Source organism: Nelumbo lutea, chromosome 3 (genome assembly GCF_056320005.1).
Source record: "Nelumbo lutea isolate HS-2025 chromosome 3, American lotus-T2T, whole genome shotgun sequence".
In the NCBI taxonomy this organism is placed as follows: domain Eukaryota; kingdom Viridiplantae; phylum Streptophyta; class Magnoliopsida; order Proteales; family Nelumbonaceae; genus Nelumbo; species Nelumbo lutea.
In genome coordinates, this window is record NC_142686.1 from 106,341,752 (window position 1) to 106,356,742 (window position 14,991).

At 39.4% G+C, this 14,991-nt stretch overlaps 1 pseudogene across 1 annotated transcript in view; it reads right to left on the bottom strand.

Moving 5' to 3' along the window:
* The window catches only part of LOC148867404 (putative serine/threonine-protein phosphatase 2A regulatory subunit B'' subunit TON2), a 54,085-nt pseudogene that overhangs the window by 7,661 nt on the left and 31,433 nt on the right, over positions 1-14,991 (bottom strand). Inside the window, exons 8-9 of the transcript XR_016109721.1 lie at positions 13,992-14,056; positions 5,579-5,654 (exon numbers count right to left, since the gene is read on the bottom strand). The product of XR_016109721.1 is annotated as a putative serine/threonine-protein phosphatase 2A regulatory subunit B'' subunit TON2 (transcript). The remainder of the gene's footprint in view (positions 1-5,578; positions 5,655-13,991; positions 14,057-14,991) is intronic.

The window sequence follows — 14,991 nt, forward strand, 5'->3', positions numbered from 1 at the left end:
CCACTAATGATAGTGGATATTTCTACTCTACCAAAATTTTCCATGGTAGTCTTTAAAGTACCAGAGGAAGTATGCTCTTTAGGAGTCCAAGTGGAAAGTTGCTTTTCCTTGGAAGGTATCCAAATAACAAATAGGTTCTCTTAAGGAGCTACAAGATTACCAGCAAATATTGACCTAAGGAAATTAGGTCCAACACTTCATTCATTACCTTCGTCATTTAGGGCTTTCTCATAAAGAGTGGGAACTCGTTGAGTCTGATCATTAGCATCTCTATCGTAAAAAACATTTGGTTGAAAGGTATCCATCTAAAAAAAGGGGGAGAGATAAAATCAAACAATTTTCCTTAAATTTGAAATTAATCTCTATATGAATCCATTAAATCTTCAGATTTGAAGATGGTCATTTAGAACCATCATCAAGTAGTTAAACCTTATAAAGATTGATATCTATTGTGCTTTCTTTATGAGGTCGAAATCATTCTCATTGTCAATAATAAAAGTTCAAATCTGAAATTGATCACCTTATGAGATTAAAAGCCTGAAATTTATCGAAACATTCGTCCGTAAGTTATCATTAAGGAGGTCAACTTGACCTAATTTCATTATGATATCAAAATGATTTTCAAATAAACGTGTGCTTTTAAAACATATTTTGTAATGAGATCATTTCAATATTCAAACATTTTGATATTATCTCTTTATGAGATCAAAGCAACCTTTTAAATCCTTCCACCTTTATGAGGTCAAATTTTTAAATCTAAAATTGAAAACATTTCAGTCTAAGACCTAGAAAGTCTTCAATTAGGTCAATTTGATGTAATCTCTTTAGGAGATAAAAAAAATCTCTTAAAATTGATTTTTACAGTCCTTTCAATATGATCTCTCTTATGATATCAATTTAACATGTTGATGCAGTAGTTATGGCAATTTTAACTTCGAATAAATGTTTCAGCAGATATGTTGATGCAGCACTGCAAATTTGAATTTGAATAAACAGCAAATATGCTGTTTCAGCATATATGCTGATACGAAACTGCAAATTTAAATTTGAATAAACAGCAAATATGCTGTTTCAGCAGAAATACTGATCCGACACTATAAACTTAGACTTGAATAACCCAGCAGATCTGCTATTTCAGCAGAGCTGGTGCAGTACTTTTACTGCAATAATGCATTAAGAAAATTAAGGGTGTCAATGGACCGGTTTTGGATTGGACCCCATCTAGGCCAAAATCAATTTGGACCGATTGGATGGACCAACAAGATATATTGGATTGGACAGATTGGATGGACCAACAAGATATATTGGATTGGACCAATCCAATCCAAAATATTTATTAGATTGGATAGGACCTGGTCCGTCCGTAAAAAAAATTTATATTGGATTGGGTTGGATTAAGTCAATATCTGGTCCATTGATATAAGATAAGAATATATGTGTCAATAGACCAAGTTTGGGTTGAAACCAATCTAAATCAAAATAAATTTGAACAGATTGGACGATCCGGGCATTAAATTGGACTGGTCCAAATTGGTCCAAAAGATTCATTGGATTGTATTGGACCTGGTCCATTTATAATGGACTCACATTGGACTGGATCGGATTGAACCAAATCCAGTCCAATTGACACCCCTAGAGGAAATAAATGAAGCTTTCTCTTGAATAGCAATAAAAAAATTAAAAAAATATATAATACTAAACATGCTTTACTGTTTTTTTCTCCTAAAAAGAAGAAAAAAGATCTCTCTTTATTCGTCCACCACTTTAGAAAACAAAGAAAACTTTCTTTGTTTAATCATAGATTGTGAAGAGAATACAAACAAAAACTCTTGTTCCATATTGTCAACGGCTCCTTGACTTGAATATTAAAGAAGAGATCTGTCTTTCTCTCTTGAACCATGTAGAGCTTGTGAAAAGCTTGTGTAGTAAAAAATAGATGCCGGAATACAAGCCCATGCCTTTTTATAACCAAAAGCAGTTTTACAATCTTAATGTGATTAGGATTGTTCATTACGGTTAACAACAAAGGCTAGGGCGTGCAGCCCACCTAATAGCTTTATAACAACTCATTTGTGGGCCTAATTTAAATTTAAATAAGAATTTTTAAAATAACCCACTTATAGTTTTTAGTTTGGCCCAACTGCACAGCCTTATGTGACCTATTTAGTGGCTTCACAATAGGCCAAACGTGGATCTTATAATAACTCGTGATAAAGCCCATTTAGGTACATTAAGTTTAAGCCCAAGCCTCCTGTAATACATTAAGAGGATGAGACCATTTCTAAAAGGGGGTTAAATGCAAAGAAAGTAAAAAAACTAAGCCCTCTTAAATACATTAAAAAGTTAGGAATCACTTCTAAAAGGGAGTTAAAAAAAAAGAAAAAATGTAATCCAAACTCTCTTAAACATATAAAAAGAAAATATAAGCCCAAAACCTTAATAAGCTTTCAAATTCTGCCCTTAAACTATTTCCAATTCAAATTGACCATTAATACCCTTAAGGGCCCACCTGATGTTTAATTAAAATTATTCATCAAATAAAACAAAGTAAAAAATAAAAATAAAAAAGGGAGTATATCACATCCATCTATGGATGCTATATAAAAAGAAAAAAAGAGAGACAGACCGGAGGCACAATGGGGTTTTCGTAACTTAAGGTTTCCGATATAAGAATCCTATTCAGATTAAGACTCTTTTGTTCTAAGCAAAAAAAATAAAAATTAACTACATTATTATTTCAAAAAAAAAAATCCTACTAAAGCTAGGATTCCTCCACGAATCCTACTTAAATCAGGACTCTTATTTTATGAACCTAAAAATAATCATCTTGGTCAAAAACAACTCAATATCAAGATTTAAGGGTGTATCAAAGATAATTTGATAAAATCGAGGAGTCCTACTTCAACCAGGAATCTTCCAACTGTGAAAATCTGTGATTAACCCTCAAATACTCAAATCAAATCATACAATTAATAACATCAAGCAAATTGAAATCGAGAGTCCTAGTTGCACTAGGACTTCTCAATTTACTAAGACGAGTAACCATAAAGCCTCATCAAATCGATCAAATAGTTAGATTATATCAGATTTCGTCTAACGAAAGATATTGCAAGAGTCCTGATCATACTAGGACTCTTCCAAGTTTGGCTCAAGGGGGCACTGTTTAAGGACAGGTTCCCCTCATCTAGGAGGAGGAAGTAGTTACATAACTACCTCATACACTATTTAAGTTCCTTAGGAGAAGCTAGGGGGGACTCTTCGGAGAGAAGAAAAGAGAAGTGCTCAAGGGAAGGCAAGGAAGGAAAAGAAGTCTCACTAATACAGGTAGGAAAAGGAAAGTCCTCTCCGAGAATATTTCATATATATGTCTTCGGCTATGTATCCTTCTTTCTCTCTTATTTTCAGTTTTGAGAGAGGAAATTGAGGGAAATAAACCATCTACGACCAGGTACCTCTACTTGGTTGACTATGGTTCCTCTTCCAAGACAAAGCTTGGGATTAAACCATCTACAGTTTAAATCTCAAAGATTGATTATGGTTCCCTTCAAACGAAAATGAAGAATAGGGGAATAAAATCACCTACAATCAAATATGCAATTTGATTGGCTACGGTTCCCTTCTTGTTTGCAAAAATCCAAAGGGTTAAGGCTGTCTACAATCACAATTTCATTTGATTGACTTATTGTTAAGAAAGGAGTGAGAAGGAAATCTTCTTTGTATAAAAAAAAAGAGAGAAATTTATTGTTGTAAAGTTTAGTTTTCTTCTCATTCTTGTACACTTGATGTAAAAGAATTGTAAGTGAAAATTTCTTTTAAAGTACTCTATTGTTCCTCTCTTTTGTTCTGTGCATTCACTTCTCCAAGTCAGAATCAAAAGGTGTTCTCTACTTTCTTGTGGAGATGTAATTAAGGGGAACAATCCGTATGATTACCTGAATAGGCTCTACCCAAAATAATAAAAACTCAATCACTTGATTGAGTGAATTATATTGCATGAGAATTTATTAAAATTTTCACACCAGCAAGTGACAAGCGGATCGACCAAGAGGTAAGCACCCCTGTCTTGTATGTTGGTCGATGGTCTGAACACAGGTCGAAGGAGGGACAGCGAAAGGAGCTTGGGGAAGAGGTAGAGTCTCCAGGCAGTCCAAAAAAAGGCCATTTGGGGAGTTAGGAGGGAATGAGAGAAAAGAAAAGGTAGAACACAAAAAAAAGAGAATTTTTTATTCTTCTCAAGGAGTGGAAGGAGTGGGAGTAAGGGCGGTAGGACGAGATGTTTGTTTGGAGGGGAAGAGAAGGAAAAGACAGGAAGAGGGGGGAGGTCAGAGAGGGGGGATAGTCCTTGGGTTTGTTTTTCAGGAGTGGGGAAGAATTTGCATGGAAGGGCTTCAAACGTATTGAGAAAATTAGGAGGGAAGAAATGAAAAGCGTGGTAAGGACAAGGAGTGGGACGGAGAGGGGGAAGAGCAGGAAGTGGGAGAGGACTAAAGGTGAGTTTTTCTTTTTTATCTTTCATTGTCTAGGAGAAATAGCAAAATGTGGGTAGTCAGCTGGAACATAAGGGGTCTGAGAGAGAGGCAAAGAAGGATGACAGTGAAAAATTTAACAAGGAAAAATAGCCCCTCTATTGTGCTGCTCAGGAGACGAAACTGGAATTTTTTAGTCTGGGCCTGAAAGAGGAAACTTGGGGAATGAACAGTGTTTGGGGATAATTTTTGGAATTTCTTGAGTTACAGACTTTTTTAAGCTCGACCAGTTCTGTATTTCTAGTTTTTCTGGTGTAGTGTAATCAACATGTTTAACCTCTAATCATCCTATCTGCCAAGGAGTTAAAAGTGTGCAACATTTTAACCCAATGGACCACCTTTATTGTGATGTTCTTAATAAATGCCTCTTTGGAATGAGTTAATTCCTTGAAAAATCATGCAATCCCTTCCTCCCAAACAGACCACAAATTGCAGCCTTCATACATCTCTAAAAAAATCCCCCCCCCCTATTGGTGGGAGAAGAAAGAGTCCTGAAACAAGCTGCTCCCATCTGCTGGAGGAAACCACCTATATCCAGAGGGCAAAAAAATGCTCCGAAATGCAACATGCAAGACACAAGGACAGGGCATTAGTAAATAATGCCGTGTTTCACCATTTGTTTTACATAAAACAAGAAAATGTGGAGAGAAGCACCAGTTAGGCCTCCTCCGTTGAAGGACCTCACAAATGTAAATCGCAAAAAAAAAAAAATCCCAACAGGAGGTGCTAATCTTGGGTGGGATTGATATGCTGGAAAGACCCTAGGGGAGGGAAGGAAGAAAAGGCATGGAAAAAAGAGGCACAAGGACTCTGATTACTAAAGAATCCAAATTATCATTTTATTAAATGATTCAACCCAAAGATATTGCACCAGGCACAAATGGACCATTGTTTTACATCCCATTCTTTCTCGGCAATCAAATAGACCATTATGGGACCAATAAAGAAAGTGGCATCAAGACTGACCTTTAAAACTGCTATAGTTATATGCACAGGCAGTGTAGAATGTAAGCATTTATCATATTGAATTGTAAATACACATAAGCACACACCACATATTCGTTGGGCAGATGTCAACGAGAACCAGTTTTCAGCTTGTTCAGTATCTGTCACTTCGTCCTCACTTTCCTAATGCATATAAAGGATATGAACAAATGTCAGTCCAAATTAAAATGGTTATTTAGTTAATAGCAAATACATATCTGATAGAGTGCACAACCTATTGGGTTAGAAATAAGAATTTTCTATCAAAAGCATAAACTAAGTACGAAGTTGTTAAAAATGTTCAATGAACAGGTAGATATAGAATATGAAATTGAAGCAAAAACTGAAGAAACTTTCTCTAGTTTTGTTAATTTTATGTTGTGTATAGTGTATATGCCCTTGAAATAATACAAAAATTTAAGAAATAAATTGAAAACCTTAGCATAGAATGGAGGATGTTTCTTCTAGTATTTAAGAGTTAAAAATAGAATAATAAAAGCAAAACAGTTATAATAGCTGGCTATGTTAAGAGCAAGTGTACATTTACTAGTTAATTCAGTATTTGAGGGCAAGCATTTACATCTAAACCAAACATAAGCTTTGAAAGGTACTTTGATTTACAGAAATGCTAGTTTATCTATAAGCCATTAATACCATCATCAAACATTGACACTGGTGTAAATGCATGGGAGGGCAAATGGATAAGTGTGCATTCTGGATCATTTCTGCTTCAGGTTTGGCTTTGTTATGTTTGCTTCTGAAGAGTAAAATGGGAATAAAATGAGAAGAATGAAGGCAGGAGGAAGGCTGTTTCTTGGAAGGAGTAAAATACGAAGCAAAATGATGTGGTCAGCAATTTGTGAGTGATAAGGAAAATGCTATGGTCCTTACTTTATATGAGAAGAATGAAGGCAGGAGGAAGGTCGTTCCTTTGGAAGGAGTAAAATACAAAGCGAAATGATGTGGTCAGCAACTTGTACGAGTGTAAGGAGGAAGGCAGTGCAAATTTTGCATCAGTTTTTTATATGTAAAATTTCACTCTGATTGAGTGCAAATTTAGCATCAAGAAGAGTGAAAATCATAGTTACAAACAAAGACATGCAATCTGAACCAGATGCAAGCAAACAAACAAACAGACACCAATCAATCACAAATAAGAAAATGCTACTAACTTTTACTATTTTATATAGAATCTTTTGACTTATACATGGCAAACATTATGGAGATACTACACCATCCAATTATTAATCTGTTTTATATAAAAAAGAATTAATTCATACTACAAACTCCATTTATCTTTAATATATCTAAACATCCATACAAATCTACAATTTTTATAATTTATATTATTTGTATAAAATAACAAACTAACTTGAACTATACTGAAAAACTATTATGTCTTTATGGGAACAATAGATCAACCATATCCTTTATCATATCATAAACATCTGTATAATATCACTATTCTGCTATAATATCTGTGACTATTGACTATCATCTGTAGTTTTATAAATTGAAACTTCTTAAAATATGATATGCTCTTCAGAAAATTATAATGAATTTCAGAGCATGTAGATGAGCCATAGATACACCCAAAAAAGTCTTAAATGAATTCCACAAAATCGCCATATCATCAGTTTGTGGGTACCCATATCTTGATGGTATGATGTACAAAGATCATGAGTCGCCACTGTCCGGGTCATAACCAAGAGAGTTTTCTAAGCAAGAAACCAACATAAATGGCTCAAGGCTCATAACTATCTGATCTATGGATCGCATTTTCTGGAAATGTTTTGGATGCTAATAAAATTTCCACACCATCCAATAGAACATATGAAAGCATATAATTGCAATCAGGTGATCACACTATTGGCAAAGAGAAGCACTTCAGTAAGAATGCGGGATCCATTCAGTGGCACATCCTGATTCTATGAGACATGTCAAATATCAACAGTTGACATAAATATCATCGTATGACTGTCATGAAGAGTAATATTTCCTTTGCGGCTTCTAACTTATCAGTTTTTATAAGGAATTTGTGTACCCCCAGTATTCCAGGAATTTATACTTTCCAGGTAAGCAAGGGTCAATATGCATTGCCAACTATCTACTGCTGCTTAGGATAGTCTTTAATTATTAAAATCATTGGAACCCTAACCATAGTTTTTGTGACCCTAGTAAGAATAAGAAAACTTCATATACTGAAACTTTTTCAAAAGTAAAAATTTTATTAAAAGAAAGAAGAGGATGTACAAGAAGCATTTGTTGTGCTTCCTTTTCCAAAGCCCTTATATCTACTCTTCTTCTTTTCTGGTTCGAGAGATATGGTGCAATCCAGTGGTGGTGGTGGTGGGGTGGTTGAATGGAAGCAAAGGACCATGGAAGTACAGGAAAACTTCAAGAGAGATCCAACTACTAATAAGAGAACTGGCGATTAGCATCAGCTGTGTAAAGAGGTCCACCAACAGCCTAGCTGATGCTCTTGCTAGGCAAGAATTCCAAAGAAACCTGCTGTTTTGGGGAGTCTGTCCTCGTGGAGGACCAACTGTATGTAAGGTGTAATGTGGAAGCCAGCAAGGTAGCTCGGGCCTTAAGGACTGGGCTGTGCCACCTTTCTTTGTACATAAACATATTATATACCGCTTGTACATAATCTATGTAAATCCTGTTATTAAGCAATAAAGTTTTATGTCAGTGATAAAAAAGCAGCAGCAGAAAATTGTCCATTAATGGGATAATTTATTACACACACTAGAAAAATTGCATCATAAATTTTAATCAAGAAGATCCCTTTCTCAAACTAAGTTGGAATCCAACTTCAAGAGAAAATTTGCAAATAAATAAACAAAGAAAGGGATGACTATGATGAGTTACCACTCACCTCAGAAGCCCCTTCGAGGGTAGCTTAACCTCCTGAAACAGAAGATGGAAGAGAGGGAATGGGAGGAAGAAGATAACAGAGAGAGAGAGAGATAAAAAGGGATATTCATTCCCGCCACTTATTACATGATCAGGGCCTTATATAGCTGGCCTACATGTATGCAATCATGAAAAGAATATCTTCTGGTGGCAGTGTAACTAACTCTGGAAGGCTCCGCTGCATGGAATGCTAGTCTCTCTGTCTTCTAGTGAAATGCTGCTCAGTAGAGGTCTGCTCCACACCTATAGTTGGGTTCGAATTCCTCCCCCCTTAACATTGACCTTGCCCTCAAGGTCTAGTTTTGGAAACCTCTCATTCAGCCTAAGATAAGGTTCCCAAGTGGCATCATTTGGAGGAAGCCATGCCCACTCTACCTTGGCTTCCGGCACAACCTGACCTCCTTGTCGAACCCAAAGGAAATCCACAAGTCTTACAGGCTCTGTATCATGCCCCCTTCTGAAGTGAATTGGGGTAAGTTGGGTGAGACAGGGGTCTGATTTCCCACTGCAGGGCCCACTCTTTCCAGAACCTTATAAGCCCATAATACCTGGGTGCCAACTTGTGCCAAGCCCGTCTTACCACTGAGATCTGGCGGTAAGGTTAGAGCTTGAGGTAAACAAAGTCACCCACCTGAAATTTCAATGGGCCGTGGTGAGCGTCATAGTGGGCCTTCATTCGCTGCTAGGCCTTTGTCAAGTTGGACTTAAGCAATCTAAGAATCTCGTCTCTTGCAATCAGATGGGTCTCCACTTCTGCCACATTGGATAACCCATATTCATAAGGTAATATGGGAGGAGGTTCGCTGCCATAAAGAGCCTTGAAGGGTGTCATTCCAGCAGCCAACTGATAGGTCGAGTAGAGTTGTACCAGAATTCTGCCCACGGGAGCCTGTGAGCCCACTATCGGGGCTTTTACCCTGCGAAACACCTAAGGTAGGCTTCCAAGCAACAATTAAGAACTTCAGTCTGCGGGTGATAACTCGTGGAAGGGTGCAGTTGGGTTCCTTGCAACCGAAAATATTCCTTCTAGAAAGAACTCAGGAAAGCAGGGTCCCAATCTGAAACAATGGATCTTGGGGTCCCATGCAGCTTGGCGACGTCCCGGATGAAGATATCAGCCACCATAGCTGTGGTGTTAGGGTGAGGTAATGTAGAGAAATGGTTGTACTTAGTGAGACAGTCAACCACTACCATGATAACCGTCTTTCTTGCAGAACGAGGAAGACCCGTGATGAAGTCCATGGAAAGGTCTTCCCACACCTGATCTAGAATCTTGAGAGGCTGCAGAAGGCCAACAGGGGACAGCGAGGAGTATTTCTGCTATTGGCAGGTTTGACATTTAGATATATACTGTAATACATCCTTACGCATTCCTACTCAATGATAGTAGTGGCTGTTGAGCCTCTTTATGGTCCGTAGCACCCCCAAGTGTTCTCCCAAGGAGGAGTCATGAAACAACCTTAGCAGTTCAGCTTTGTGGGCTGAATTCTGGGCAACAACAAACCGACCCATGAAGAAAAGATCAGGCCCCACAACTTGGTAACCAGCAACTTGTGAAGGGTCTCAATTCCACTTATCTCTAATGGCCTGCAACTACGGATCAGACCTGACTTCTTGTCGTATAGCTTCAAATAAAGGAAAGCTGGCTGAGAGAAGGTCACCTGGGCTAACTCTTCTACTCGTGACAATGCATCAGCTACTTTGTTTGTGGGCCCCGACTTATATTCTATGAGGTAGTCAAAGCCCATCAGTTTACTAAGTCATTTTTGTTGCTCCGGGGTATGCACCCTTTGTTCTGCTATGTACTTCAAACTTCTTTGGTCTGTTCTAATAACAAACCGGCGTCCCAAGAGGTATGCACACCACTTTTGCACTGCCATCACCACAGCCATCATTTCTTTGACATAACTGGACTGACTTTGGTGAGTTGCTGAAAGAGCATTGCTGAAATAAGCAATAGGCTGCCCTCTTTGCATCAGGACGGCCCCTACTCCTACACCCGACACATCACATTATATTTCAAAGGGATGAGAGAAGTCTGGAAGAGTGAGGACTACAGAGCTGGAAACTACTGTCTTCAACTCTTCAAAAGCCCGTTGGGCTTCATCAGTCCACCTGAAGGAATCCTTTAATAGACGTGTTAGTGAGGCGGCCATAAGCCCATACCCCTTAACGAAGCGCCTAAAATATCCGGTAAGCCCAAGAAAGCCCCACAGTGCTTTTACAGTAGTGGGCTTGGGCCACTTCTGAATGGCTTCTACCTTTTCTGGGTCTGCCATGACCCGACCCGTTGCAACAACGTGGCCCAAGTACTGAATTTGTCCTTGCCCAAAGGAACACTTTGTCATTTTGGCATGTAACTGGTTTCTCCTTAGAGTTGTGAGGGTGAGTTTCAGATGTTCCATATGTGTGTCCCAATCCTTGCTATACACAAGAATATCGTCGAAAAACACCAAAATAAATTGCCTTAGAAATGGCCTGAAGATGTCATTCATCAGTCCACCTGAAGGAATCCTTTAATAGATGTGTTAGTGAGGCGGCCATAAGCCCATACCCCTTAACGAAGCGCCTATAATATCCGGTAAGCCCAAGAAAGCCCCACAGTGCTTTTACAGTAGTGGGCTTGGCCACTTCTGAATGGCTTCTACCTTTTTTGGGTCTGCCATGACCCGACCCGTTGCAACAACGTGGCCCAAGTACTGAATTTGTCCTTGCCCAAAGGAACACTTTGTCATTTTGGCATGTAACTGGTTTCTCCTTAGAGTTGTGAGGGTGAGTTTCAGATGTTCCATATGTGTGTCCCAATCCTTGCTATACACAAGAATATCGTCGAGAAACACCAAAATAAATTGCCTTAGAAATGGCCTGTCATTCATGATGGCCTGAAAGGTGGAGGGGGGGCATTTGTGAGTCCAAAAGGCATAACCAAGAACTCATAATGGCCATCATGGGTCCTAAAGGCCATCTTGTGGATGTCAACCTGGTGGATCCGAATTTGATAATACCTGGAGCACAGGTCTAATTTGAACAACACTCGTGCCTCCACTAACTAATCTAGTAGTTCATCAATGAGGGGTATAGGAAACTTGTCCTTCACTGTAATCTGATTTAAGGCTCGGTAATCTACACAAAAGCGCCAACTACCATCCTTTCCTAAGAGTAGAAGAGATAATAAAGGGCTGGTGTTGGTCTGTATATGCTCTTCTTCCAATAGCTCTCTTACTGCCTTCTCAATTTCTAGCTTCTGAAAGTAAGGGTATCTATATGGCCTCACATTGGCTGGATTAGAACCAGGTAAAAGAAGTATTTGATGATCACGAGTCCGAGATGGGGGTAATTGGTTCGGCCCCTCAAATACATTGCCAAACTGATCAAATATCGACCGTAGGGCCCCGTGTTGGGCTTCAGTTGGGGGGACACGGCCCTAGTTGTCCAGAACTGGAACTGTGGGTCGAAGACCTAAGTGCATAAATATGGGTTGGTCGGCATCTTTGGAGGCCCGTATCATGGAGGTTAAATTATCACTTCATGGGCATGGGTGCTGCACCCCCTGTAAATGACAAGACTGACCATCCTAGTGAAAATCCATTGTCATTTTGGCACAATCACATAGAGCAGGGCCCAGACCACGCAACCAATGAACCCCCAAAATAATATCAGCCCCCGAGAAATACAATGGGTGGAGATCCACCACAAAATTATGGCCCTGCATGAGGATTTTCTCCTTCTTACACACACCATTACATGACATCTTGACTCCCATTAGCCACATGGATTGAAAAGAGAGGAGTGGGTTGTATGGTCATACCTAGCTGCTTAGCCAAACAACAAGTGATGAAATTCAGGGTGCAACCACTGTCAATCAAAATCATCACGATCCGGCCCATCAATCTTCCATCTACTCGCATGGAATGAAGAGAGTTGAGGCCCATGAGGGCATGTAAGGAGATCTCGGCACCGTTAGGTTCTAGCCCATTTGGAATCAGTTCACATTCAGTCAAGTGCTCTGGGTCAGCCTTGTCCATCTCTTCCTCTGTATATAGGAGAAACACCCGCTAGACCCGGCATTTATGGCTGGTCCAAACTTATCATCACAGTTATAACAAAGGCCTTTCTCACGTCGGGCTTGCATCTCAGCCCATGAGAGGCGCTTGAAAGGCATAGTGGACCGGGGCAGTATGGGTTTCTAAAGATCACCAATCGGTTTCATGGGTTGTTGGTCGACCCATGGAGGAGTCTTCAAAATCGGGTAGGGTGGTTTGCTAGCTCAACGAAGGTTTCCGATTCTTTCTTCTTGCAGGCAAGCTAACACCAGTGCAGCCAAGACAGTCGCCGAACGGAGAGCTCTCACCACCAAGCAGATATCCTCTTGAGTCCTACAAAACATCCTACTAAGGCCTTCTCCGGCCAGCCATGCCCCCTGGTCGCCATCCGCTCGAACTCGAGCTGGTACTCTGCTACCATTCCAGTCTGCTTCAGCCGGGTGATCAGCTCATCATAGTCCACAAACGTCGTTGCCCCAAAGCAGATGCACAAGGCTTCGGTGAACCCCAACTAAGTTACCTAGGGATGATTCTGGCAATACCATTGGAGCCATAGAATCACGTCTCCTTTAGATGAATGGAGGCAATGGAGACACGCTGGTGAGCAGGAGTTTCATGGTACTCGAAATATCTTTCTACGCGCAAGATCCAAAGAATGGGATCTCCACCAGAATAGTTGGAAAATTGATGTTCATGACTTTTCCGATGGGGTAATCCCCTGTCCTTTGTTTATTGGAAGCAAAGGCTTCCACTCCTGCTAGATGACTGCTCTTGCCAAACTGTTGCTGAGAGGCGATGCTGGAGATGAAGAACTTTGAGTTCCTTAAGTTCGTTCACCATTTGGTGAAGCCCGACCTCAATTTGGTCGACCATTTCATCTACGGTAGTAGAACGTGTCTATGGCATCATGAAGCCTAGGATTTGGATTGCAGGCTCTGATACCAGACTAATGAGTTACCGCTCATCTCGAAAGCCCCTTCAAGGGTGGCTTAACCTCCTGAAACAGAAGATGGAAAAGAGAGGGGATGGGAGGAAGAAGATAACAGAGAGAGAGAGATAAAAAGGGATATTCATTCACGCCACTTATTACGTGATCATGGCCTTATATAGCTAGCCTACATGTATGCAATCATGAAGAGAATAACTTCTGGTGGCAGTGTAACTAACTCTAGAAGGCTCTGTCGCGTGGCATGCCTCTCTGTCTTCTAGTGAAATGCTGCTCAATGGAGGTCTCCTCCACACCTATAGTTGGGTTCAAAGGAAGTGTTTGGGTCCCAACATACTACAAATAACATAAGGTGCAATTATGCACACAAATATCCATTTAATTTCAACGCCATCAGCAGATGCCAATATTGTGGAGGAAACTAGAAAGCCTAATATAGCAATACAAATATATTATTGATAGCATGTGACAACATACAGCAAGAACAATGGCAATATACTTCCTACTAAAGTTCATCCAATGTGAAAAGTGAAAACATAAGAACGCCAATGCAAACATGCAGTAGCACATTACCTGATGCAGTTCCATTAGTTCTTGGAGACAGTTACTAAGAAGCACCTTCTTTATGCATGCTTTACCTGTCAAGAAGGAAGCCAAGTAACTGTTAACGTTTTAGCAAATCAAAGATCATTGAGCTACGAAAACAAAACAAGTTTAATAAGGGTGAAACCACGTAAGGGGAAGCCTTATTGACATCAAATATGAATTTGACATCTGTACCCCATACCCACTTGATATTGTCAATATGCCCCAAATGACACAGTTGGCTAAAGAGTTCCCACTTGCATGCATCCCCTTTAGTTGAGCCATGACCATAGTTGTCAAAGCATCTAGGCGATTCTGGGTGACACTGAGGTGCCTAGTCACCTAGTTGTCGAGACAATAAAAATTTTATAATATAAAGAAATAATTTTTGGCTAGTTCCCTAGTTTTATATACCGCTCAGCATGCATATTAATTCAAACAATAGCAAGTCACTTCATTAAAAATGTCAAATTTCCTCTAAAAAAGTGGCAAATTATCATATCTAAAAGATAAAAAATCTTTTAAATCTATTAATTTCATTGCTTTCAAAAATAATACTACTATAATTATTTAATAGGGCAGTTTCATAGCAATTGGCAACTAAAGAAGGTTATTAACTTTATAATATAAAAAATTGTAGAGAAGATGGGCCAAATGGCCCATAAACTGTCATTTCATGTTATGTTATGTTTCTCTCTCTGTTGTGGGCCTGGGCCTTATTCTGGGCCCATACTCTGTACTATTCTGTTTTTTTGTATTTTCCTGCTCACTCAAGGGCCTCTCTGTAATTTGTCAAAGATTAACTTATTAATAAGATGTTTAGAGTGTTAGAGAGGAGTAATGTTCGAACCTCTTACTCTCTAACACTCATTGCCGCCAGCTCTCTCTTGTTTGTTCATTTTCTGGTTTGCATCTAATCTCAAACAGTTTCATACATCAAGTGGGCTGTTTTTCAACTTGGTATCAGAGCGGGCCATTGCTTGGCGTG